At 40.0% G+C, this 26,167-nt stretch overlaps 1 protein-coding gene across 6 annotated transcripts in view; it reads left to right on the plus strand.

Annotated features, from left to right (window-relative positions):
- The window catches only part of SLC7A11 (solute carrier family 7 member 11), a 264,297-nt gene that overhangs the window by 167,806 nt on the left and 70,324 nt on the right, over positions 1-26,167 (plus strand). For 3 of the 6 annotated variants that reach the window (XM_054823911.1, XM_054823917.1, XM_054823918.1), the window contains exons 2-7: positions 16,788-16,948; positions 18,831-18,926; positions 20,928-21,010; positions 23,325-23,531; positions 23,681-23,780; positions 25,978-26,107. The gene's annotated coding sequence lies outside the window, so the exon portion shown is untranslated. Of the gene's footprint in view, positions 1-16,787; positions 16,949-18,830; positions 18,927-20,927; positions 21,057-23,324; positions 23,532-23,680; positions 23,781-25,977; positions 26,108-26,167 lie in introns of all 6 variants that reach the window. The other 3 variants (XM_054823912.1, XM_054823915.1, XM_054823913.1) reach the window with 2 other exon arrangements.

Here is a 26,167-nt window from a genome sequence, read left to right on the forward strand (position 1 = left end):
CAGTACAGGATTCGTACTGAGGCAGAAGTGGGTCCTCAGTGGTTTTATAGCCACTATGACCAGTGTTTTTCTTCTGGCCAGTGAGTGGTGAAGAGCCCACAGCTCTTACCACCCCTTTGGACCCAGGATCAGAAATTCTGGGCAAATGGTACCAACCTGCCCACTTAAGACTGTGGGCAGTTTTCAGGCAGGACAGAAGTGAAGGCATTGCTATTTGTTCCCTCCTAAATCCTGTTTCAGGCATTGAAATGTTTCACCAGGCAGTGGTCAGCCTGACCCAGGGTGGTGTCCCACAAGCTACCAGTGTCAAAGGGCTCAGAGGAAAAGTTGAAAAAACTGCCCTGGATAACTTTTCCAGAGATGAAACACAGTTTCTCATTAGCTGTTTTCTCTACATTATTGCCTGTTGGGTATATTTTCACATTGATGTAAGAATCTATTTAGGATTTATATGGATGCTGTTATATCCACATCCCCAAACCTTTGTCTTTGTGGTTTGAGTTTGTCAATTAGATTTAAATATAAAGCGTCCTGACTGCCAATTTAATTACATTTTATTACTGTGTATTTTTCTGGCAGTATCCTGTCTCTAACTGTCCAGGCAGGCTTCTGAAGGGAGCTAGTTACAAACATAGATCCAAGAGCAAAGATTAGAGAGGAAAGGCTCTGAATGAAGGGTCTGTGCTGAAGGAGGAGATAGTGATCAATATAGGCAGAGCAAAGGAGTATGATGTTTTTCCCTGACTTTCGTTTCCCTTTTCTTCCAAGGCATATTACCATGCAAAATTTGCCCAAGCTCTCACGCGTCTAAAGATGACATCATATGTACATACACGCAGATGGAAATTGAAAAAAAAAGCCCCTACTGAAGCAGTTTTTTTAAATAGCCTAATAATAATTTAAATAACCTGTGAAGTTATAGTAGAAATATTATACAAAAATATGCATCTCTAGACAATGCTTATTGGGCCTCAATTGATGTGTGTATACAGATCAGTAAGCATTACATTTATTATTTCTGGTTAGTCTTAGAAACCCAGTGAAACACTGAATTATAGCATAAAAAGACACATGTTTAAGTTTGTGCTTAAAGCAAGGGCTCAGCAGCTGTGTAGAGCTCAAATCTCTGTGCCCCTGTGAATTCTTCTCCAAATCACTGTCATTTCTGAAGCCTGGAGCAGATTTGCCGATAAGGCACAAGTCGTTCCTTGGACAGAAAGCGCCGAACCATCTGAGGGACCACTGCCATCCTGGTCCTCCAGCACGGCCGGCCGCTTTGTCAGGAGCACAGCAGTGAATTAGCATCAGATGGCTAAAGCTGTTACTGCCCCGAGCTGTGTGTTCCACCCTGCCGGAGGTAAACCAACTTTGATATCAGGTTACCTTAAAACTCCGGGCTGAAAAGCAGGGTGAGTTAGGAGTTGATTCATGAGTGGATCAGACATCCCTGCCTTGGGGGCAGCAACATCTGTTAGGCAGGTGGGAAGGAAGGCAGGGAGTGGTAGCAGCTTCAGCTGTCCAATTTTCATCTGCTGCTGCATGTCTATCGGAGCCCTGCGGTCACAGGTTGCCCTTGATTAAAATGTCCTTCTCAGACTGAGAGTTGCCGCTCGTTGTTCTCAATGGGTTTGAGGTTTACAAGATCAAAGGTTCTGGGTTTGGTCAACATATGGCCACAGGCCTATTGCAAAAGCAAACTCTTCCTACCAGATGAGCCTGAGCCGTGTGATGCTTTCTCCGGCCCTCACCATGGGGAGAGGGAGGACTGCAGTTTGAAACCTCCAACAGCTGCCTCTTCCTCCTGCTTTTTCAGTTTTTCTGATGACTTCTCCACCGTACTGGATTTGTCAATACCTGTACTTAATTTTACAAAGCTCAGTCGTTTTCTCTGCTTACATTGCACTATGGTTTTCTAACGTGTTTCAGGAAATCTTTTCCCTGTTCAGAGCTAAAAGACAGTGCTAATTCTGCTGCAGGCAGCAGGTAGCCATCCAAATACCGCAGGGTTAGCCTGGTCAACGGCGTATTCTCTTTTGGGGTATTCCAATCCTTGTTAACCTAAGGACCACCTATCATTGACAAAAATCCATGGTCACTCCTAGACATTGTAGCCAAAATAGTTAACTTTAAAATTTTAGGTGTAATTTGAATTATTTTTTCTGCTTTGTTTGGTGGCTTGCTTTTAACTGTAGGAGTCTCTGTGTGGTTTTATTAAAAATGGTAAATGTCATTTATGAACAATTTCCTGATGTCTTGCAGACCATAGGCTGAGAAATGCCGATCATTGGAAAAGTCTTGCCAGCCTCTGAGAAATTTCAGTCACAACCAAAGTCTTTATTAGTTAAGCAGAAATTGCTGAAAGTTGTTGATTACGCTTGTATTTTTTTGTCCAACCTTCTAAATTCAAGAAAGATGGAAGGGGTTGATTTGCCTGATGAAATTTTCCTGGTGGTGTACTCTGGGACTTTAAGTGACACCTAGGCTATATGCTGGGGTCAACTATGGTGTATCCAGGTGCCCTCTGTAGGGACGCTAGATTTCAGGAGTAAAAGATGGCTTGGGATGTGTGCAGATGCAGAATTGGGAGAGGCTATGCACTCCTGCCTTGGAGTGGAGTGCACGCCAAGCCTGGTAATACAGATGTAGCTCAAACATCTTCTGTTTCTGCTTGTGATGACAAAAATAGCATTGCTGAACAGTACTGCCTTTTCTTCCTGGCATGAAATCCATTAAAAAGACGGACACTTGTTCTTGTCTTTTACGCTGAAGAAACTAGTTGCATTGGAAGCAGTGCTGAAAGAAGGAACCTCACTGTAAGGTGTTCTGGCAGTCCTTACTCAGCAGAGATGAATAATGAGGGAGAACATCAGAAAGCAGAGGATATATGGGTAAGCAGGACAAGCCATGTCATGAAAGGTTTCATCAGAAACTGAAATTTTTCTCCTTGGTTCTCTTAGTAATTTTTTAAAAATTGTTTTCTAGCCATTGCCTCTTATTTATATTACATTGCATCTGCGTGGCAAGGTTTTGGTAATGGGGGCGCTGCAGGGGTGGCTTCTCTGAGAAGTTGCTAGAAGCAGAGGGACCCCACACTGGAGCAGGGGAAGTGTGAGGAGTCCTCCCCCTGAGGAGGAAGGAGTGGCAGAGACAACGTGTGATGAACTGACCGCAACAACCATTCCCCGTCCTCCTGTGCCGCTGAGGGGGAGGAGGGAGAAGAAACTGGGAATAAAGTTAAGCCCAGGAAGAAGGGAGGGGTTGGGGGCAGATGTTTTTAAGATTTGGGTTTATTTCTCATTGCTTGACTCTGATTTGATTGGTAGTAAATTAAATTAATTTCCCTAAGTTGAGTCTCTTTTGCTCATGACAGTAACTGGTGAGTGATCTCTCCCTGTCCTTATCTCGACCCAGGAGCCTTTTGTTGTATTTTCTCTCCCCTGCCCAGCTGAGTGGGCTTTGGTGGGCACCTGGTGTCCAGCTAGGGTCAACCCACCACATACATATATTAGTTACTGAGAAACACAGGAGTGGTACTGCTGGTGCTCAGCCCCTGCCAAAGTGTTGAGCTGCTCTCAACTCCCATTCACTCTGAGCACTGAAGAAATAAAAATGCAGATGCCCAGAGGAGGCAACCCCCCCCCGCAACAATAATTAAAAAACCCAAACAAACAAAAAACCAAACCAAAAAACCAGTAGTCCCAGTGAAACACATTCTTATACTCTCCAAAACCTTGTTCTGCCAAAATCCCCATACTTTTCATATAGCTAGTTCACAACCCATTATTTTATAGTTATGAGATTATTATTCTTCTAAGATGCTGAATCAGATACCTACCTTAGAATAGGACAATATTAGGCCTGATATATCTCTTCACTCATTTTTAGTCTGCTGATAATGAGCCAAGATTGACTTGGCTCCGTAGAAGTACAGAGCTAGATTTGGATTAGATACACGCTAAATACACTTGCATGATAGTTAGGAAAAATCTGTTCAAAACCCCCAAAAGAATTTACCAGTTCTCCGAAGTAAAACATTCCCCTTCTATGTTTTCATCTGCTCACTTTCTCTTCTTCCTTTTGCAGACCCCCTAAATGAATGAGGGATTGTTTGTTTTCAGTTAATTAAAACTATTGACTAGATTATTTAATTATCCCAGGCTTATTGAATCACTCTGCTTTTAGAATGAGTAAGAAAGATTTGATCAGGTAAATATGTATAGTACAGGAAAGTATCTGTTTAATGTGGGAGTTGGCATGGGTTTATGCCAAATTTTATTTTAGATATTTTTTTTTTTAGTACAAAAGGCACGATGTGAATAAAGGTCATCGGATATTTAATCTGTTTCTATCTCTCTGAAGTGTGTGCTAGTGTTGCATTAGTCAGGTACAGTTTTGAGCGTGTTCTTACTCCTTCCATTGCTTTTCTTACTCCTTTCCTTCCAATCAGCGTGTCTCTTGCTCTGCCTCAGGTTAATGGAGGAAGATAACTAAAAGAGATGGCATCTCCTGTGGGCTTCCATACAGTTTAGGGTGGAAAGGGCACCAGAGACTTGCACCAGACCCCTAGCAGACTCCCCTGAACTTCTTTTCTGTGTAGTCCTTGCTACACAGCACACCCTAACGTGTCTAATTGCACTGCAACGAGGGATTAAAATCCGCAACTATGACCTGCCTCGGAAGGGAAGTGGGGAAAAGGGAAGCGTGTCCCAAGTCCTGAACTGCCCAGTGTTTCTGACTCCTTTCCTTGTTTGGCTAGTCTTCCCCAACTCCTGTTTTCATACGTTCAGCTTTACATTTTTTTCAGCTTCCACTATAAGAACTGCTACTGAGGGGATGCATGTGAAGTTGTCAACCAAATGTTTTCATTATCACCCTTGAAGCTTTGCTATTTCTTACGCTCCATTGTTTTTCTCGTTCAGATCTGTTATTGTGAGCACGTGCCTCAGGGAAGCGTTAAAATAACGTATGGACTTCTGCAGCTCCCGCCTTTCTTCTTTTTCTAATGAGCACGTACACGCGTTTGAGATGCAGGCAGGGTGCATGGAGCTGTCACACAGACAGCTGTTGAGCTGGGTTCCCCTCTTTGACTTTTAACCACGTCTGCTAGAGTCTGCTCTCGGACTCTGCCTTGCTGGCACCCGGGGTGCAGGCAGTGCAGTTTGGCTGCCCGCACACCTCTGCCTCACCTTGGGTCTTGGGTGGCCTTTTCCATCACGTTCTCAATTTCCTTCCTAATAGGTCCTGGTTTCAAACATTTACTCTGTTTTGTGATGCAAAGGCAGCAATTTCTACAGTGATGTCAGGACGTCCTAGTGGTACTGCCTAGTTTAGAGCCACAACTGCGCACGCAGTTTCCACATACACCATGAGACACTTGCCGATGTAGTATTTATCAAGTGACAAGGTTATAATACATTAACATGCAATTTTTTGTCGTTCTTTGTAGCCAGCTTAGGTTTGATTCACCTGAATGATTTTGTGTCACAGACAGAGTTTGACACTTTGCTGTCTTCTTTCTTCTCAGATTACTGATTTGTGCAGTTGTTGGGGTTGCGGAGTGGGGTGTTGCACAGACCCTGCTGGTAGCCTCCCTCAGCTGCAAAAAGTGGCCCTTTCTTTTAACTGGTAATTAATCTAGGAAGGGCTATTCCCTTCTCTCCTGGGTACTTTTTTTGAAGTTAACTGGAAATTCATGTGTAAATGAGGACGTAATGTAAACTTTTGGGTTCAGAGGGGGGCCATGATCAGAGGGATGCAGCATCTCTCCTTTAAGGAAAGGCTGAGAGAGTTGGGGCTGTTCAGCCTGGAGAAGAGAAGGCTCCGGGGAGACCTTATAGCAGCCTTCCAGTACCCAAAGGGGGCTTGTGAGAAAGATGGGGACAGACTTTTTAGTTGGGCCTGTTGTGATAGGACAAGGTATAATGGTTTTAAACTAGAAGAGAGTAGATTTAGACTAGATATAAGGAAGAAATTTTTTACGATGAGAGTGGTGAGGCACTGGAACAGGTTGCCCAGAGAAGTTGTGGATGCCCCATCCCTGGAAACATTCAAGGTCAGGTTGGATGGGGCTCTGAACAACCTGATCTAGTTAAAGATGTCCCTGCTCATTGCAGGGGGTTGGACTAGATGACCTTTAAATGTCCCTTCCAACCCAAACTATTCTATGATTCTAAGTCAATTAAGCAGGAGGAATCTGGTTTGTGTTTGTCTTGTCTTCTTCTTCAGTAAAGAAGTTGTGAGTGGGGTAGAGCTTTCAAAAATCGTGAAGGAACAAGATGATATCCTGTGCAAGCATACCTCCTTCAGACGGTTCAGTCTTTGTTGTGGTGTCTTGGAAATAGCGTGGGTATTTCTGCTAAGGACTCTGCACCATTAAATACTGTAAGCTCTTTGCATTATTAATTGTTCTCACATTCTGTGAAGCAGGAAAACAGCCAAAGGTGCATAATCTTAATTCCCAGTCCCCTTATATAATTTAACTAGTGTTCAGTGACCTTTAGCTGGAGAATGATTTTTCAAAAGCCTTTTTAAAATCTATTTTTTACATGACATCCATACTTTCAGCTATGCCTGAGATTTTGCCAAGCTTAGGGGAAGGTCAGGACATTATATAAAACAGATCATCTTGCTTCCAGCCACACTCCAATAAAGAAAAAAAAAATAGATCAATAAAGCATGTTGAAGCCATTATAATCCAGATTTTGGAAATTCCTTTTAGCAGAGTACTTGCGGGTATTAACAGAAAATATGTTTTCTTTAAGGATGAGTGGCTGCAATAGCTGCTGTCACTCAGTGACTGAGAGCTTTCTCTGCATGCAGATATCATGCCCAGCTCAAAAATATGTCATTCAGGTGGCAGTCTTGATATGTGTCTTATTATGGTCAGATTGGTAAAAGGAGAAGTATGTCAAAACTCTGATCACCCTTCAAACTAAGCTAACCCTTTTTCGGAGGCTTGGAAATTTTTCGCTGAGATGTTTCTATCTACGTAGTCCTGATTGGGCAACCGCCTTTCCCCCTCCACCGCTTTGTTTAATATAAAATGTCAAATTATTTAAACTCTGTTTGCTTGAAGATACTGATGGACAAATAACAGATACATAAATAATAACAAAATCATGAAATTCAGTAATATGTCATCAGTGATCCAAACAGCAGAATTCATTGCTCCTTTTAAATAAAAGCAAACCAAAATCCTTCATGTATTCCAGAGCAAGGCATTCCTGAGGGAAAAAGAAAATCCAGAAAGTGCTTAATGCTTGACTTGCTGTGGCATATTTCCTGTTATAATAATGAAAAATTACAATTGTCGCCTGCTGTATTTTCTAGCTATTCACCTTTTTATATACATAAATCTTCAAGGGTAAGTTCAGGAAATTAAGATAGAAGCAACACAGATAAATATTTTCTCTTTTTTTTTTTTAAAGTTTTACTTGGTTTGAATGGATCCTATTATAAAATATGTTCCTTATGTTATGCATTTTGAACTACATCCTAGGCTGATCCATATTTCAAAGACATGGAGAAGAGCATAGAAAGGGCAAAAGCGATTGATTTATTAATTTTTAGGGAAACTATTCTATCACACATTGTTCATGTAAGAAAGAAAACCTTAAGTGTGAAACACTTGCAATCCAGTGAAATTTCTTATCCAAAAAAACCCTCAGGTTTTAAATGAGCTTGATTTTTCTATAGAAGATATTCTTTCAACTCCTCTCCTTGTGATGCTCTCAGAAATGTAGGCAGAACTGAATTACTCTGTCCTGAGAAGTCCAGGATTGAGTACTCCACAAAACAAACAACTGTCTGATTAATTCTAAAGTAGAAGAGATAAAGTTGCTATAGGACTATCTATTTATTTGTTTATAATGTTCCTATCCCAAAGTGTTTTGCTGAGCACTGACAGGTTGGGTTACTTGTGTTGTATAGTATGTGTTCGTTTCCTATAGCTCTGGTAATTATAAGTGCAAGAGGTCTATAAAGCAGTGGGATCGAGTGCACCCTCAGCAAGTTTGCCGACAACACCAAGCTGTGTGGTGCAGTCAACGCGTTGGAGGGAAGGGATGCCATCCCCAGGGACCTTGACAGGCTTGAGCGATGGGCCTGTGCGAACCTCATGAAATTCAACAAGGGCAAGGTCCTGCACACGGGTCAACACAATCCCAAGCACAAGTACAGGCTGGTCAAAGAATGGATTGAGAGCAGCCCTGAGGAGAAGGACTTGAGGGTGTTGGTGGACAAGAAGCTCAACACGAGCTGGCAGTGTGCGTTTGCAGCCCAGAAAGCCAACCGTGTCCTGGGCCGCATCAAAAGAAGCATGACCAGCAGGTCAAGGGACATGATTCTCCCCCCCCCTACTCTGCTCTTGTGAGACACCACCTGGAGTTCCATGTCCAGCTCCGGGGTCTCCAGTACAAGACAGACATGGACCTGTTGGAGCAAGTCCAGAGGAGGGCCACAAAGATGCTGAGAGGGCTGGAGCACCTCTCCTGTGAAGCCAGGCTGAGAGACTTGGGGTTGTTCAGCCTGGAGAAGAGAAGGCTCCGGGGAGACCTTATAGCAGCCTTCCAGTACCTGAAGGGGCCTGCAAGAGATCTGGAGAGGGGCTGTTTACAAGGGCATGGAGTGATAGGACAAGGGTTAATAGCTTTAAACTGAAGGAGGGTAGATTTAGATTAGATATTAGGAGAAAATTCTTTACTGTGAGGGTGGTGAGGCACTGGAACAGGTTGTCCAGAGAAGTTGTGGATGCCCCATCCATGGAAGTGCTGAAGGATGAGCAACCTGGTCTAGTGGAGGGTGTCCCTGCCCGCAGCAGGGGGATTGGAACTAGACGATCTTTAAGGTCCCTTCCAACCCAAACCATTCTATGATTCTATGAAGTTACTCCTTCTGCCAGGTGAGGATTGTTTTCCAGCACAGATGTTACCCTTTGTTATGGTATTTAATATCTGAAGGGTTCAAGCTTCCAGAAGAGCATGCAAATCTGTACCCGTGGTCACCCCCAGCTTTTCCATGACAGCAGAAGAAACTCAGCAAAATGAAGAAGTCCAACAGCCCCCTTGAGCACGTGGGCTGTGGGCAGGAAGTTTAATGTGTTTTCCTGTTCTCTATTTCATCCCATTATTCTCAGTCTTATTTCTCCTAACTTCTTGAAATTTAATCCTTGTACATACAAGTAGGTAATCCTACTGGACATCCGAAGGGTGAAGCATTGTATGCCAACGTGCGGTGTCAGACCTTGAGGGTATAAAATGGGAGTATGATTCTGTCCTTCCTCAGGAGACAACGGGCACACGCAATCCTTTCTTTGTGTTGTGCTGGGAACAAAATACATGACTTTGATGTTTGAGTTCTAATGCCCAAGGCTAAATTTATAGGACAGACGGTTGCTATAGCTGTAGTGCTGTTTGTGGAGTGATCCGTCTTGTTCTGGGAACTGCTTGACACGGATCTCTATCTAGCTCAACAGTTTCTGAAGTTCATTTTCTGAGTAAGGTCTCAACATAACTGCTAGAGCCATTAAGTAACTTCTAAAGTTATTTTAACTTGCAGTTAATTTGTTACTATTTGGAGACATTCCAAAAGTAAATGCTATCTAGATTTTACATGATGGCACACCCAAAACGTATTCTCTGAAAATGGACACTAACTAGAGGAAACAAATACAGAGAACAGACTCTTTGTTTGCCAGTTAATAACAACTTCAAAATGCAAGCACTTTTGAAAAAAGAAAAAAACATGCTGCTTCAATAAAAATCCTCAAGTAAGTCCTTCTTAATAACTATTTTTCCTACCCCGAGCAGCACCTAAAGCAGATAGAAATGAAGGTCATAAGTGCCGGAGAGAGGATCAGCAAAACCTTTTCTATTGAAGTCACTAGTTACAAAATGTTTCCCTTTTAAAGCACATCCAAGCATAACAGCAGTCTCTTTCTCGATAGGTTAAGTAACCTTTTTTTCATTTGAAAATATTATTTAGTTGTGTACTATTAGAGGGTGATTTGCTGATTTCCAGTATTTGTTTATAGGGACTTTTATTGCAGGAAAGTTTTTAGTTGTGGGTTTCTTGTGTTTTGTTTTTTTTTTTTGGTTTTTTGGGTTTTTTTTGGTAGGATTTCAAAGTTTTCTGGAAGTGAATTAAAAAAAATTAAATGTGAGGTCTTGTAAACTAACCTGTATTTTCATATAGTGATTTGTAGGATTGCAGACCTCTATTTTACAAGTGAGGTATAATGATCTATAGCTGTGATGTTCACAAACTGTCAAGCATTAGGTGTTTAAGAAAATGAAAGTGTTTACCCTTAACTATCCAGAGATACTGAAAAACGGGCTTTACACCGGTTTTTTAAAAGTCCAGTTCTGCAGTACAAGGGACATTTATTTACATTTTATTGTTGCATATTTTTTAGTATTATGAATGGTATCTTTTTTTTTTTTTTCTGGACATGTAAAATATAATTGAACTTCAAATATATGCCTGAGTGCAAGTAGTCATAAATAGTGCTTTAGTGGGCCTCACTTGAAACTGAATAGTATTGGATTGTTTCTTATTCATATTTGTTGAATATATACTCTTTCCTGAGCATTCCTTGTGAAGGTGGCTTTGCAAGCAGAGCTGTCTGGAAAGCAGACCTTACTGTCCTGAGTGCAGGACTCTGCCGCTCCTGGGTCCCAGACTAATTTTGCTGTGTGGGTCTCTGCTGCTGTCTGTTTGTATACCGGTTTGGTCACCACCTGCTCAGGGATCTCCACCTGGACAGGGGGAGTTTGCCACTTTGGCTGGGATTCATTTGCTCAAATGTAGACCTCTATGGTGTGTCTCCATCTGAGGAAATTGCTAGACTCCCTTTGCAGTCAGTGGAAAAAAAGGATGAATGTCTGGGGCATGACTGATATTATTCTGAAGGCAGATAACGTGAAACATGTCAGATGACCTTGGCCCTAAAAATGCCTTTTTCTCTGATGTCTATTAACAGAGCCTATGGTGCAATCTACAGTTGAATGTTATGAAGCCTACCTTACGTGACCTGTCAAGGCTTAGTCATCTAAACCTAAATGTTGGCAGTTAAATATATGTTTGGGGAAATTCAGAATGGTCATAAACCCAGGACAAGTAGTAGCCTGAGGAGCAGAAAGCTGTGAATATGAATATTCACCTACCTGAGGTCAAGACTTGCTTGAAAATGTTGGCCTTTCTCAGTTTAACATCTCGTAAAGTATAATAATACTGTTTTTTTAATTGCAAAAGATTTTGTGCTTTCCATAAGGTAAACCAGACCTACAGCCACAGTCATATATGAAATAGATTATCAAGGTATGGCAAGTCTTATTCTCTTTGCACTGGCCATTAAAGTCAACTTGATACAAAACTTGACATATTAATTCTGATTTTCATGTGTGTTACCATCTCTACCTACAGGACAATAGGATATTAATTACTGCAATAGCTATTTCTGAATGTACCCTTGTTCTGTAAAAAGAATATTTGGTACCTCTTCACTTTCTTTGAAAGTGTACGTATGGAATTGGTTATAAATAGCTTCATCTAAAGAAAAAGTCTGAGGGGTACTCTGTTTCAAGATGCGTCTGTGGAATAATATTTGTGCCTGCATGATATCATTTACGTTATAATACAGCTCTCACGTATTGACCTTTTGGCTCTGGGCAATGCTAAAGAAGCTGAATTGCCTCTTAGATGCAAAACAGCAGCAGTTTCTCAAATCAAGCTAAAAACATTTCACTGAAATGATCAACTGTTCTCTGTTAACAGACAAAGTAGTCTGAAGCCCTTCATGCAATTTAAGTGATACCTGTAATAGGAGCTCTCAGTTTGGCCATTGGAATCTAAATCACGCAGGACGAAAGCACGTTAAAATGGCGAACTAATATAGCTGCTTAGGACTGTGAGAAGGACAAATTAATAAGAGACCATGGGATCAAGGTTGGCTAGCTGTGATTGAAAATTAGAACTGTTGAGCACTGTGTGATTTCTTTGGTGTAAATGGAATGAAAGCAATTTTGAAAGCTTAACAAGTCTGTCTCCCTGTTGCTCTTTGTAATTCGAAGCAAGTGTCTTTGCCAGTAATTTCTGCCAGAGTCTCCTGAAACCCCAATAGTTAGGGAGAATAATTCTGTTTGTTTTCTAAATTCTAATTTTTCTTTCTTCTTACTCCTTCTGAATGCAGGAGTCAGGGTTAATTTTAGAGAGGAAATGCACTGTGAATGTTACAAGCAGTGGGATCTAGACAACTTGTAGAGGAAGTCTGTGGCATGCCCTGGAGTCATGGATCCCCTTTTGAGATGCCTTGGGGGAGTGTGCCACCGCTTCTGACTAGTCCCAGGTGTCTGGATTTCCTTTTGGTGGAGTCGGGATGCAGTTGGACCATGAGCATGGAAGGTGCAATTTGATTCTTTAAATTATACCTTGTTCTGAAGTCCCTTGTGGTGTGATCCATCCCAGTCTTGTCCATTTAATATATAAATTTGAGAATTAAATATACTCAACCTCAAGGGTGGTCTAACTTCCATCTGCTTAAATGCTGCTTGCCTTTTGGTATATTGTTTATACAAGTGCAAGAAGAGGAAATCTGACGTTTTTCTAAGATAAAATATTGAGTGTCCCAGCGCCAATGGACTGTGATGGATGATGCAGTATCAGGAGTAGTACTGCTATGAGGAACGTTTTTACAAGTTTATAGTTTGCAGGCAGTGAAAGACAAATGAGAGAGAAGTGATTCAGGTACTTAACTGTAGTAGACACCTATACCTGCTGATATAACCTCTATACGTTTGGCAGATGGGTGATACAGGATCTATGGGATACCCATGCCCAGCTGGAACATCAGCTGAGGCAGGAAGATACCTGAAAGCATTGCAAATGGACTGGACACCAGTGCCTAGGCACCTGAATTCCTCTCAAAGTGGTGAGAATTTAACAGTGACCTCCTGGCCCTTCTGCTTTATTAAGCTCCTTAGTATGACAGGTTCTGCTCTCCCCTTATGGGCAGAGTTGTCTGCTAGCACTTGTTTTTAAAAAACAATAAATAAATAGAAGATTTTCATGTTATATTAGTTTTCAGTTCACAAAGAGGGGCTACGCACCCTTTAATTTTTTCTGTGGCTTTTCCTAAGATTAACGTAAGTAGGAAAACATCTCAGTAAGGTTTCCAGAAGTTGTTTAAACAAGCACCTCTTTGGTACCATGGTCTATCAAATCTGCCTTGTAAAATGACAGCTGCTACAGCTGATAAAAATGTAAAAGCTATGGTATAGAAAAAAGGTCACAAGTTACCTTAGTACCTAAACAGTAATTAACTACTGATCAAGAACTACTGTCTGCCACAGAGGGGTAGTAGGTTTTAAGTGCATGGCCAACACAATAATTTACACCTTTGTGTAGTCAAAGCAAATGATTCCATTTTATTTTCAGAGAAACATGTATAAATTTATGCCCATTTTCAAATTAACTATTTTATATTGAAATAAAACCAGCAGACATACTGCTTCCCTGCATACAACATAATTTTCCCCCTTAGGACAAGATGAACGTACAGGAGTGAATGGGAGATGTGAGCTGCTAATGCATCAATTCCCAGCAATGCCTTAAATGATAAAGATTTAGTCTTGCAAGGCTCTGTAGAACTGGGTGAAATTTTTCAGTGAAAAAGGGTGAAAGATGGGAAACTGTAACATAAATAAATCCTGGTTTTGGACAAGCTCTTATTGTGAAGATTCCTGTAAGGCACAATGTGGCCTAAAGGCATCACACAGGCAATTTAGATGTGAGTGTCTTATGAAAATACAGTTAGAAACTCACTTCCAGACCTAGTAAGGAAAGTCAGAACTACTCAGGTAAGAGAATACTACTTGGAAGAATACCTCAGTAATTCTTGTTGCTGATTAGGTGCACATCTATTGGCAATTGTTGTTGTGCTGCTTCCCCGCCCCCCTCCCCGAACCTTCTCTGTACTTCCCAGTTTTTCTTTTTAATTAGTTCTCTTCTTTGGTCCTAACATGTAGGAGAATTAAACAAGGCTCTCCAGGCTGCTAGTAAGATCAAAATCTGTAAAATGAAATGGAAGATGGAAACGAAACTTTGTTTGAACATTAAACAAAGAAAAATAATTATGATGAAGATCATAATAATAAGATGAGTCCTCAATTACCGCAGCAGTCTGGCCATGAAACTATAAAAAGGAAAAAAAAAATAATCCTCCCTAGCATTTCTCATTTTAATTAAGCTGTGTCATTTTTAAGTGCTGCCGTAAATTTTGCCACCAGGTTTATAAATCCTGCCTTTGGGCCTAAGTCTGATTTCAGATCAGGAGGTGCTATGTCCACACAGGTTTCCATGGATTTACTTCAGAATAACTTTGATGTAGGAAAGGGCTTTTGCTTCTTGTGTAGACCAAAACAAATATAATACAAACAAAGCAGCAGCTGAAAGGAAGCAGCTGCAGAACAACAGATTATCAGTGATCCAGGATTTTAGGTGCTACAACTAAATTTTTCACTTTGTGTACCTTTCTTTAGTGTGCCTATGGTGATGTTTAGTTGCTAGATAGGAGGGGGTGTATAGACATGAATAATCTGTGAAGCCCACTGGAACTGGGATGTGCTAGGAGCTCATAAGCTCTTCTGCCTGGAGCCCAAGAAAGGCTGTTTGTAAAATATGATAGGCAATATGAAGAAAAACACACAGTAAAATTTGATGCAAGTTACCCTATTGGGAATTTTTCTTCTCTTATTGAAAGGTTTTGAATTTAGAAAGAGAAAAGTTGTCCTCAGGACAGTCTAAAGATGATAAAGTCATTCCTTCAAGTGTTTACGGTGTCTTCTGAGAGAAAAACCTCATATAGTGTGCTCATTTTTAACTCAATCTCCACAGCATATGGAAGGAGTGAGCTATACAAAGTTAACTGTGCCCACCCCTGAAATGCAGTAGTCTCTTTAGAGAGTGCGTGACTGCATTGACAAGTTTCATGGAGGAAATGGAGAAGGTAAGAAGGGAGGGGAGCAGGGGGCCCACAGGAGCTGCCAGTTGCTGAACCACAATTACCTGAGTAGAAATTTAATTAGGGTGCTGTCACCAACACAGTTGATTGTATAAAGTTGCTACCCAATGTTTATTGATCCTAACTGGACTCTGAATTTATTGTTCCCTTGAAAGACCAGCTATTTTATGTAATGCCTATGACGTGCTATTTGGAATAATCCTAGGCGATGGCTTTGGGATGGGGAAGTGCTCCTGAAGCATATGGTGATCTTAGATCATTTGTGTAGATAATAGACAGCTTTGGTTATGTCTCTAATAAGACACTGCCCTTTCTCTTATTTTCATGGTAAAAAAACTGTCTCTGTGATAGTGAAGAGATGTCATTGGTAACTCTACACAAGTTTGTGGAACGCAGGAAGTTTATCCCTTGACTCACCACGTCCCTCAGGTATGCAGGCAGTATTTCTTCCAAAATTGTTTCTGTGCTGCAATCAGCATGTTTGCGACCTTGCAAAATGAAAGAAGGCATATGTACTTGTTCATCTTCAACAGGCTTTCATTTCTGTGGTAAGAAGAGAATTCTTGCTGGGCTCAAATTACTGTCTCTGGGCACCATGAAAACTCTAGGAGATTCTCTTGTTAAGTCAACCCTTCAATGAATATACATGGAGGCTGCTGTTTTTCTGCAGGTATGAGACTAGCACATCCATTTAGACCAGTGAGACACCTTTGTTTTAGGAAAAACGTATTTCTGTCATTCTCCACAGGGATTTTGTTATATTTATGTGAGTAATTTTTACTCACATAAAGCTACAGTTATTTTTATGCTTTTTTAAAATTTTTGTCTTCTATTACAAGCCTGTTAATAGAAACTTCAGACTTACACAACCTCCTTTATTTTTGTGCATTTGGGAATAATTGGAATTTTTCCATCTTTCTCTGTAGGATTTTAAAAGTGACACCATCTTTCACTTGCATCAGCACTGAAAAAGCATGTTATAACTGAGGTGCAACTGCAGACTTGAGTAACGGCTTAATCCCCACCCTCATCTCCTATTATATTATGAGAAGCATAATCTAATGGAACTATAACATCATTTTGGAAACTTAGCAGTGGGGTTAAAGGGAGACAAGACCTATTTTGGTTAGTTTGTGACTTTTAGAGATACTTCACACATTGCAGAAAGTTATGAGCAGTTAATATAAGCTGTGGAATGTGTTTTAAAGGAAAGCTAACTGTATAATTATTTGGCTTTGATGAAGCTGCTGGTGTCAACTGTCTAGCACTAATCTCAACACTACATTGAAGCAGAATTTAGTCTTCCATTGTCCTACACCCAGAAGTACTGGTACCAGTATTGTCTGATATCACTGTTAACACAAAAAATCACTGCCTGCCATAGTAAAGATAAAAACAAAACAAAACAACCCCACAGCCAAGCATGTTAGAGATCCCATTGTCAAAAGTTATCCACAGGACACAAGGCTAGAAGTACTTACTGCCATGTCCTCATGGTAAAGGTTGTGCTTTGGCAGTTTCCTATTCAGCACAACACGGAGCATTGGCATCCTCTGCCATAGCATCAAGGTGGCTGCACAGCTTAGCCTTCTGCTCTGGTCATTCATATGTGGCTAAAGATTCCCTTGCACGATGGATTTTTCTATATCTTTTCTTACTGTAGTTATTTAGTATTATTTAGAGTTGCTGAATGTTTCAGCCCTAGTTGCAGCCTAAGCTGATCCTCTTTTTTTTTTGTATTCTGTTCTGTTCTTATTTTCCTCTTCTTTAGGCGTACTGCTGGGTTTTGGGAGGCAATTTTAAGTACTGAAAGATCAAGAGCTGGGAATGTGACCATGATGATACAATGTCATGTCCTCCTGCTATGCTATAAATTAGTGAAGATGTTTCTATGAAAAAGAAAATATTAATCTTAAAGAACATGAGGAGGAGGTAAAACTTAAAAAAACATGTACAGTATTGTTTAATTACCTATAAAGATGATGAATAATTCCATAACATCTTCATTTTGATTTTAAGTATGCTTCAGTGCGTGATGAACGAAGAAGTGCTAACATCAAAGTCAGAACAGGTAGAAATGCTTCCTCATGTAACTCAAAAATATTTGACTTGACATTCATGACATGCAGTGATATGCAATTTCCAGAAAGAAGACCTGAGTATGAGGCAGCTGTCAGGGGAGAGTGAGGAATGCAGGCATGTATCGTATTATGCTCCAACCTTATAAAATGTCCATCTCACTTATTCATATAGAGAATTTTCAGCAGAGGAGCAGTACAGAAGCTATGCATTGAAATGTAGACTTTAAAAAGAAAACGTTGTTGTCTGCTGATCTATTTTATATGTTGCTGTTAAAGTAGACTTTAAACACAGGAAGAACCAAGCTTTAAGCAGAAGATCTATTCTGCAAAGTAATTCTGTAAAAACCTGAGGACTAAGGTGCTGGGGTTGTCTCAGGTTCTGTTAGGTATTCGGAGTCATATGTGCTGTCCTTAGGGGCAAATGAACCAGATGTCCATTTTTAACATAAAATCCTGTTAGCCCTGTACAAGTGACATGTCTCAGGAAGCTGTGTTGTATGGTCAAAATGGTCAACAGGTTTTTTTAACTAAGTGCTACCTGCTGTCTCAGATCCTATGTGTACTCGTGTAACTCCTCTGAAGTCAGTGATGTTTGCATTGACTTCTGATGTAATTGGTAGCACACTCTGAGGGCAATGGGCTGGTGAGCGCAGAACTCTTAAAAAGAGCAGAGCCAAGGACTCTCTGCAAAGCTGGGAGCTTGGCAATGTGTCATTGCATATATGAGATCAAAACATTAGCTGTAGAGTAGAAGTGAAGTTCCAGGTCTTCATAAAGCTGCAAATGGTAATAAAAAGTGTATTTTTTTGGAGATGTTCAGGAAGGATATTCTAAAGCATGTCATCGAATATTCTTCCTCTGACCTCTTTTATGCATTGAGTAGAAGTCCCCACTATTGCTCTTCCTCAGTAACTGCGTAGTTTTTCTCATTTATTTTGTCCTGAGGTGTTGCAACTGTAGTAATTCATCAGATATTTCTGTTCACAGATGGCCTTTCCTTAGACCCAGTTTCATCCAGCACCGTATTGCCATGTACTTTAGTATCACTAGGACTTCAGATTTTTTTTCCTCAAAATTCTTAATACTTCTGTGCCATCAGCATTTTTTCCCCTCTTTTACCCCATTTCCCACTTTGCCAATAAATGTAACAAAGAGCATTAGTGAGTGTTATTAAAATTCCATTGGGTATATTATAACTCAATGGTCTTCTGCCTTAAAAAACACTCTCAGTTTTTAATCTGTAATAGAACTTCTCTCTTATTTTTCTTAATTACCTAACTTACTTGATTGCATTGAATGAGACACAGCTGTAAAAATCTTTTTGAAACTCTGAACCTGAATCTACCTTCCAGCTTCTATTTCTGTTTTAGGAATTTCTTGCAGTTTTCTAGAGGAGAAGGACAAATCTCATAAATCTCATGCTCAGAAATTTCTAATGAAAATTCTTGTGCAAGCATTTTCATGCTGTCTACAGCTCAAATGGTTGTCATCCTACTAGTCTTAAGTAGTGTAGAGTTGTGTGTTTATATATACATATATATCCGATATAAAGTGCCAAGAATCAAATGTTTTGGTAGAATTTTGTGCACACATTGGGTTCATATTCTAAAAACAAAACACAGAGGAGACTAACTGCAACAAATTTATTATCTCAGCATCTACCCACAGGGGTAAAAACCCTGCAGTTTTCTGATACATTACAATGTTTCTCACTGTCACCTCTTGTTTTTCAGAATAAATCTATGTGCTGTTGTGAAGCTCATTAGAAAGCTAGGCTATTTTTCAAAGCTAGCTGCTCCCTTGCTTGACTGGGATGGAGGCATGAAGCTGTAAGTTGTTCCTTCTGTGATTCCTTTTATGTTCCCAGGGTCTGCTAGTCCCAAGTATGAGCAAATTGTGCCTAGCTATTCTTATATGGGTAATGATTTTACTTTTTTAATTTTTTTCCGTTATCCAGGGGCAGCTTCTTGCATTTTTCTGCCTCAAACGAGATTTTCTGCCAAATTTTGTCCATCACTATGTCATAATAATACATAGTGTTACTTTTGTGTAGCTAGAGAGAAGCTTGCTGTAGATTGGATCTAGCATAATAATGTCTTGACATACACTAGAGTACACACAATTACTTCAACTGATAGTTAGCGTCCATGGGAAAAGCTTTTTCTAGAGAGATGGAGCTTAAAAATAACCAGTGACCTCTGACTCTCCATCTGGCTGCACTTGGTTTAAAGCTGGGCTGTGTAATGCTAGATAAGCAGAGAACTACACCGCCTTTTGTTGTGAGAGCCTTTTATGGTCCAGAAGGATTATATGGATGTGTCTGAAAAGCAGAGGAGCTCAGGGACAGGTCAGAAAGACAAGCACAGGAGGGGGAAATGATGCAATTTTTTCAAGTTCCTCTTTTTCCCTGTAGTAGGTGTGCCCTGCAAACCCTCTTTTCCACTTTTCCTATAGCTGTTTTCTCAGTTATCAACATTTTCTCTGCCCAAAGATATGTCCATGCCAGTATATTGGGCAGACTACTGGCTTTACTTAAACACTGGGTGTTGTTATGTGTGTGGGTGGTCCCATTTCCTTTTTATTTTTATGCTGCCGGTATCTGACCCTGGAGCATTGCAAAGCGGCCTCGTAGCAGATATCCTCTGCTGTAATTTTACCTCACCTAGATGACTCCTTTTACCCTCCTTGAGTGTTATGGGGTAGTTCACCTGGTAAAAACCTCATTCCTCTGCCTCCTCTTCTGAAGGAGCTTGCAATTTATCCTTCTTGTTGATGCATATACACACATGCCTTAAATGGGTTGGTAGGTAATCATTATCTTGAAGTGGCAGGTGGTAATTGCTGTATTAAAATTCTATGTAGCTTATTTGCCGTGCAGGACTGCAGCAGAATTGTATGTACCTCGCCAGCAAGTTGATTAGAGATGCCTTAGGCATCATCTTTTCCAATTTTTAAAAAATTAATCACGCATAGTTTTCATATTAACTTAGAACAGGGCAAGGGGTGAAAACGAGACAGTTCTTGCAGCACGCTCTGCATGTTCTATGTCTTTTTATGAGCCCAGTCTAACCTCTGTCTGCCTGTGATGACCCATACCTGAAAGAAGAAAAGAAGTATTGTAATGAATCCACCTTCTCCAGGAGGCAGGGTTTCTATTCCTCATAGAAAAGATGCAAATGGAAAAATAAAAAAAAAAGTTGGAGCTGCTGAGCATTCCTGCTGACCTTGCCAGCACTGGAATGGCTATGGTAACATACGTTAGCATATGTCACGATGTTCACATTGTGGAGACGCTGTCTAGCAGAGGGGCAGAGTATTTGCATAGTACAAAAAATGACAAATGACATAACCTAAGCCTGCAAAAGTACTCAGCTGTTAGTGAATCTGTTTCTACACCAGGGATTTTGCTATCTTTGTTTAGGTTGGCAAAGTGATTTATTCTCCTCTCCACTGCCAATGGGTGCAGTTGTGATGGCAAACCTTGTTGTATAGACAGTGTCCTCTCAAAGAATAGGAATTCCTCTCAAAAGTATAGGAATTACAGCAGTCTAAAGAGCTGCTTTTGCACATCTAACAATATTTGGGGGAAGAAACAGAGGCTAACACAGGCTTTAGCAGTCACTCATCTTTACATAGCTGCTTGTGACAATTTTAGTGAAGCAGTGATGATCTTGCTCAGCTTCCCATGTTAGGAGGAAGTCTTTGGTTCTAGTCCATCAGTAGAGCTGGATGAGGAAACACATTATACCATGTGGCCTTATTTTCCATAGCATTGGGTCCAGCTGGGTTTCGAGAACTGACCGAGGCTTGTTGATGTGTTTATACTGCAGATGGGAGAGATGCCTGCCGCATCCAGGAACCGGTGTGGATGGACAGTGGCACCGGAGTAGCCACAGCAGCGTGAATACCCCGGGTGAGAAGTTGTCTGTGTACGGAGTGGTCTGAGCAATTTCTGTCGTGTAGGTTGGTTTACATTTGTAAATTAAAGACCCTATCCCTGCCTTAGGGTTTGCAGCCTAAATCTTACTGTGAAATACATGGGACTACTTAGCAGATTGAAGCTAAGCATAGGAGTCGCTGGGTAGGCAGTGGGACTTGTGATGTTAGCTGTGAACATGAGAAAGGGGAAGTGGCAGGTGGTGAAAACAGAAGTCCCAGGATCCTCCTATGGTCCACAGCCATTTGGAGGCTATAAACTGTTTTCCTCATTTTAAAAGCAGAGTGAAAAATTCCCTCTTGCTTGTTACTCACATGGGGGAAATCTTCAGAAAATTACCAAAATTTTACATTAGAAAACTTGATACGTACTCTAAAATAAGCTCATTTTGCTGTTTATAATGGGCTAATCTGTAATGATTTTCACAGCAAATAGTAATGCCAAAAGCACAAGATTATGATAAAAGTTATGAAAAAAGCAATAGAGGCAAATTGCATATTAATAATGGGTATACCAACCTAACAGACAAAGGAGGGTGGGCTGCTTTCTATTTAAAACAAAACAAATTGCTTGATAGCCACATAAAAATAAAATGATCAGTATCGTTAGTGTCTCTGCAATTACATGCTGAGATTAGTCAGTGATTATTTCATTGGATGATATTCTGGAATAAGTGTAGTTAAATCATGTAGACTCAGCCATGCATTTCTTTCTGCACTGCTGTGCAGAAAGTAAATGTAACGATTACTTCCCTTTTTCTTTCATGCAGCTCGTGTTGTATGATAAATAAATTTACTCTGTTCCTGATTACTACTGCCAGCTGGTAGAATTACTTTCTCAGTGGAGGTGGTTTATATTATAAGGTTCAGCATTTTCTTGATGGTTCATGACAGAGGTTGTCGTGCAGCCAACACACATTTCTTTGAACAACTGGATGCAAGAAGATGCTTATGGATGTTTCTCTGTCTCCCCCCAAGAGATCATGAAGCTGAATTTTTCTTCCTTTTAATTTGGTTTATCTGGTTTTCACATGTCACCTATGTACAGGGAGTAACAGTAGAGTTACCAATTTCAGTGTACAAATGTTATTTGCTTCAAAATGAAGATCTGCAAAACTTACTTTGATCCATGAAATCTCTCTGAATGCTTTTTTTTTTTTAATTTGCTATTGGATATATATTGAAAAAGTTCATGACTGATAATGTGCTGGTGATGCTTTTTATGTCTAGAAAACTCTACCTGAATAAGCAGGAGCTTAAGATCTCTGTGAGAACTGAATAGCTTTCAGATAGTTAAGGCCTTAAACGCAGCAAACAGGTATCTCTCGAAGATATGCTCATTAATGTGCTCATTAAGGTCTGAAACATAGATAGACTCTCTGGTGTAAGGTAATTGAACGGAGAATACATGAATTATAAGAAATGAAACAATTACGGTGGAAAAAATCCTGCTTATTTTCTTCTGACATCCAAATTACCCCATTTTTGGAGCCATATCTGAGAGCAGAGTTGGCCCAAACCAAGTTCACTGGCAAAAGGGCATGAGAGGAAGATACTGCACTAAAGCATTAATCTCTTGGTTTGTAAGCGTAGCGAGATCATCTCTCACTGTACTAACATACCACTTCTTCCTATCTATAGCTCAGATAGGCTCAGCCAACTTTGTACTTTGAGAAAGTTTTACTAAAAAAAGTGAAATACTACTTGTTTGAGGTTTTTCTGGGGGAATTAATTTGAAATATTTAAGTGCTACAAAGGTTTCTGACCTAAATGAACAGTGTAAGAGACCCAAGGGTCTCCTTTACCTTTGGCTTTTTTTTTTCACCTGGAGAAAACTTGATGTAATAGTTACAATGTGCTATAATCTGTCTCTCGGAGGTACCATTCAGAAATTTATCTTCCTCATCTTTGGCATTTAAATCTGACCACTACTTCCTGAGGAATTTAAAAAAGAAATGTCGAGATGTTCATAGTTTAAGTGCATACAGATGTCAAATTGCTTTGTGAGTGATATTTAACAATGTTAATGGAAAAAAAAAATCCTGTGATAGAAATTAGTGAAGATCAAGATTTGTTGCATTTTTTCTTTTTTCATAAAGTTGTTGAAAAATACATCTTAGACAACTTCCCTCTAAACTGAAAGCAAGGAATTTAAAGAGCACAGTGTGGTTTGTTTGGTTGTTTGTTGGTTCGTTGTTTTGTTTTTTTTTTAATATGAGTGGATGGTCTGGAAAAAAAGAATTAAGCAAAAATAAAGAAAATATCTTTTTTTTTTTTTTTTTTTCCTCCAGAGTTGAAGTATGTCTGAAAAGGTCTTATGCAAATTCATGGTGGAGATGTGTTCTGGCAATTAAAATAGCGGTAATTCAGATGCAACTTTCGTGACAAGAAATCTCGATGGCCTGCAGGCAGATGGCGTTTGTTGGGGAGCCCTATTTGCCAGGCCTTGAAGAACTGCTGTGGTGGTGGCACTGAGCTCGTACACAGCAGTTAATGAGGTAACCAGAAATTACTTTGTTGTGAAAAGAAATGTTCCTAGAAGAGAAAGATGAATAATACTGGCTCAGTATTAACCACAGACCTCTGGTTGCACTTTTTTCCACTAGAAGAAAAAACCTTTGTATTTTTTCTTTCCCTTAACTTTTAGTTGGGAGTGCACCAAGGGAACACACCAGGATGTCATGGAAAGCCTTCAACGTGAAGAAGTATACAACTAATTGATTACGCTATTCAAACCTGGAAAAATGGTGAGATCTGTTAGTTACAATGTTTGTTTCTCCAAGTTTCTTGGCATACTCAGCCAACCTACTGTGTGTGAACAGTAATTCTAGAACTGTGCCAAACGGTGATGTCATTAATGTTTTGGAGATGTAGATGAAGGTGAAAGCTGGCCAGCTGATGGGATGAGGCTGCACAACGTCCAAAAGCAGCGGTGCTGTGTTCTGCCTTGGTGGAGGTGTCACTCTGAAGGCTGCCTTTTAGTGTGATTCACCCACAGCATTTCTATTTTATTTCTGCCTGCAATGGCTTTGGATGCTAACCCAAAGGTGTTTTTCTGACTTGAACAGGTTTTGTTGATATACACACTGGAGACAGGACAAAATGCAGTGATAAGCATGCAACAACTGAATTGTGTAAATGAACAGTTGTGACCCTGACTTGTTCCAGTGGTTCTGTGATGTAATACTCTCTGCTTTGAGTGAGATTTACTACACAGTCTGCATCCTTAGAGTCTGTAGCACAGAATTTCGTTGTGCTAGATGCATGTTAAATGACTTCCGGCTTCCTTTAAGCGTTAGTACAAAAAGGGGAAAAATATATATAATAGGAGGCAAAAAAAAAAAAAAGAAAAAAAAAAGAAAAAGGGGTTTATTGCAGGATAGAAAGAAAGGAGGATTAAAAAACGGAAAGAAAGAAACTGGCATTTGCTAGTTGGCTGTTCATGTTAATCCTCTTTAACACACACGTGACTTCAGCTGGAAAACCTCTCGCATTTTTCAATCTGTTGTGGAGCAGTGAGCTTAGTGACAGTCATAAGAACCTTTAAAAATCTCTAAGTAGTTTCTAGCCCCTCTCAGTGTCACTCTCTAACTCTGTAGGCTGGCAGACTGGCACTGCTCAGAGACCTAGGACCAAATGATAAATGCCAACCCCGCTTCTCTGTATTTCAAATAGTCTTTTGTACCACGACTAGTGGTTCAAAATGACGTGTCAGAAATTGATGTCTGGATTTTAATGCCATTTTTGAAAAGAGACTTAAGCCGAATTTTTAGTTTCAAAATGGAATTTAATAATTTGTAGCATGTGCCATAAAAAACACACCCTGGAATTCCCTGATTTCAGTTGAGATATTTCAAAGGAGCTACCAGAAGTCCTGCAAGGACAAAGCAGAGCATAATTATGAAGGCTTTCCCTCTTGAATAGCCATAGAGGTAATAAATTAAAAAAAAAAGTGGTACAATAGATCATTTTGTCTCTTGTGTTGTGAAAGCTGGAGTAGGTTCATATATTGTCATTTGCAGTGCTTATCCAGATTAATTTTAGATGTCTCAAGGAGCTGGATTTTACTACCATATATGCCCAGAGCTACAGACACAGGGTTATTTCAGTTGTTTTTTCTTTACTGGGAGGTATCTTAAATGGATTATCAGGAAATACGGGCTGACTGAGAACACTTTCACAAATAATTGTGGCTCTCATGGCCTGACTGTGGAGAAACTGTATGACAATGGCTTTAGACCTTAAAATACAACTTTTACCTTTGACAATTCAGAAGACCAAAAAGCTAGATGAAAGAACGTGGTCAGGCTTGGGTTTCCACACCCACCCACCCCCCTTCCCTCGAGTGGAGTTTATTTTTATCTTTTCGGTGGTATCATACTGTCTTTATTTTGCCTAAATTTTAACACAGTGATACTGAGGAACTTCACTGATGATTCCTTTCATATTGTAACAAATGAGGTATGTAACTGTCTGGAAACACCAAACAAGTCATTTAGCTCTTCACAGATCTTATCAATTGTGAGAGCTTGGATTTTGCTGCGTATAAATGCTTCAGTTCGATGTTCATTGGTAACCAATCTTAAACCTATAGAAACTGAATGAAGGGTGAAACATGGAGAATATAACTAAAAAGATCTATTTTACATGATGATTGTGAGATGAGATGTGATGAATGAGGATGTATTTTGTCATACCAAGGTATTATCCTTAAATAAAATTTTGATTAATTGATGCTGACAGATACTTCTTCCTACTTGATTTCCAGGTCCTAGCTAGTATTAATGAGTGCAATGGCAATTTTAATACTTTGTTTTATAAATATAAGTGTGTTAGTTATGGTTTTATGCACAGCTTCTTCGTTAACTCAAAAGGTCATCTGTAAAAGTCACATGTGCATGTAAATTTAAAAGAAATTTATTTTTTCCTTGTAAAATGATACAGTGAGATTGATTAAAAAGCATCCTGGAAAGTGAGACATCATAAACAGAGGGAAAGGCCTTTGGGAATGTGACCCTGAGAAGACTGGGAACCTGGTCCACAAATCCTACTGCCACTGAAATTCTGACAGCAGGTAGTAAAACTCAGTGCAAATGTTGAATTGCATTTGAAATGATTTTTTTTTTAAATGAAG

The sequence above is a fragment of the Grus americana genome, chromosome 4 (assembly GCF_028858705.1).
Source record: "Grus americana isolate bGruAme1 chromosome 4, bGruAme1.mat, whole genome shotgun sequence".
Taxonomy (NCBI): domain Eukaryota; kingdom Metazoa; phylum Chordata; class Aves; order Gruiformes; family Gruidae; genus Grus; species Grus americana.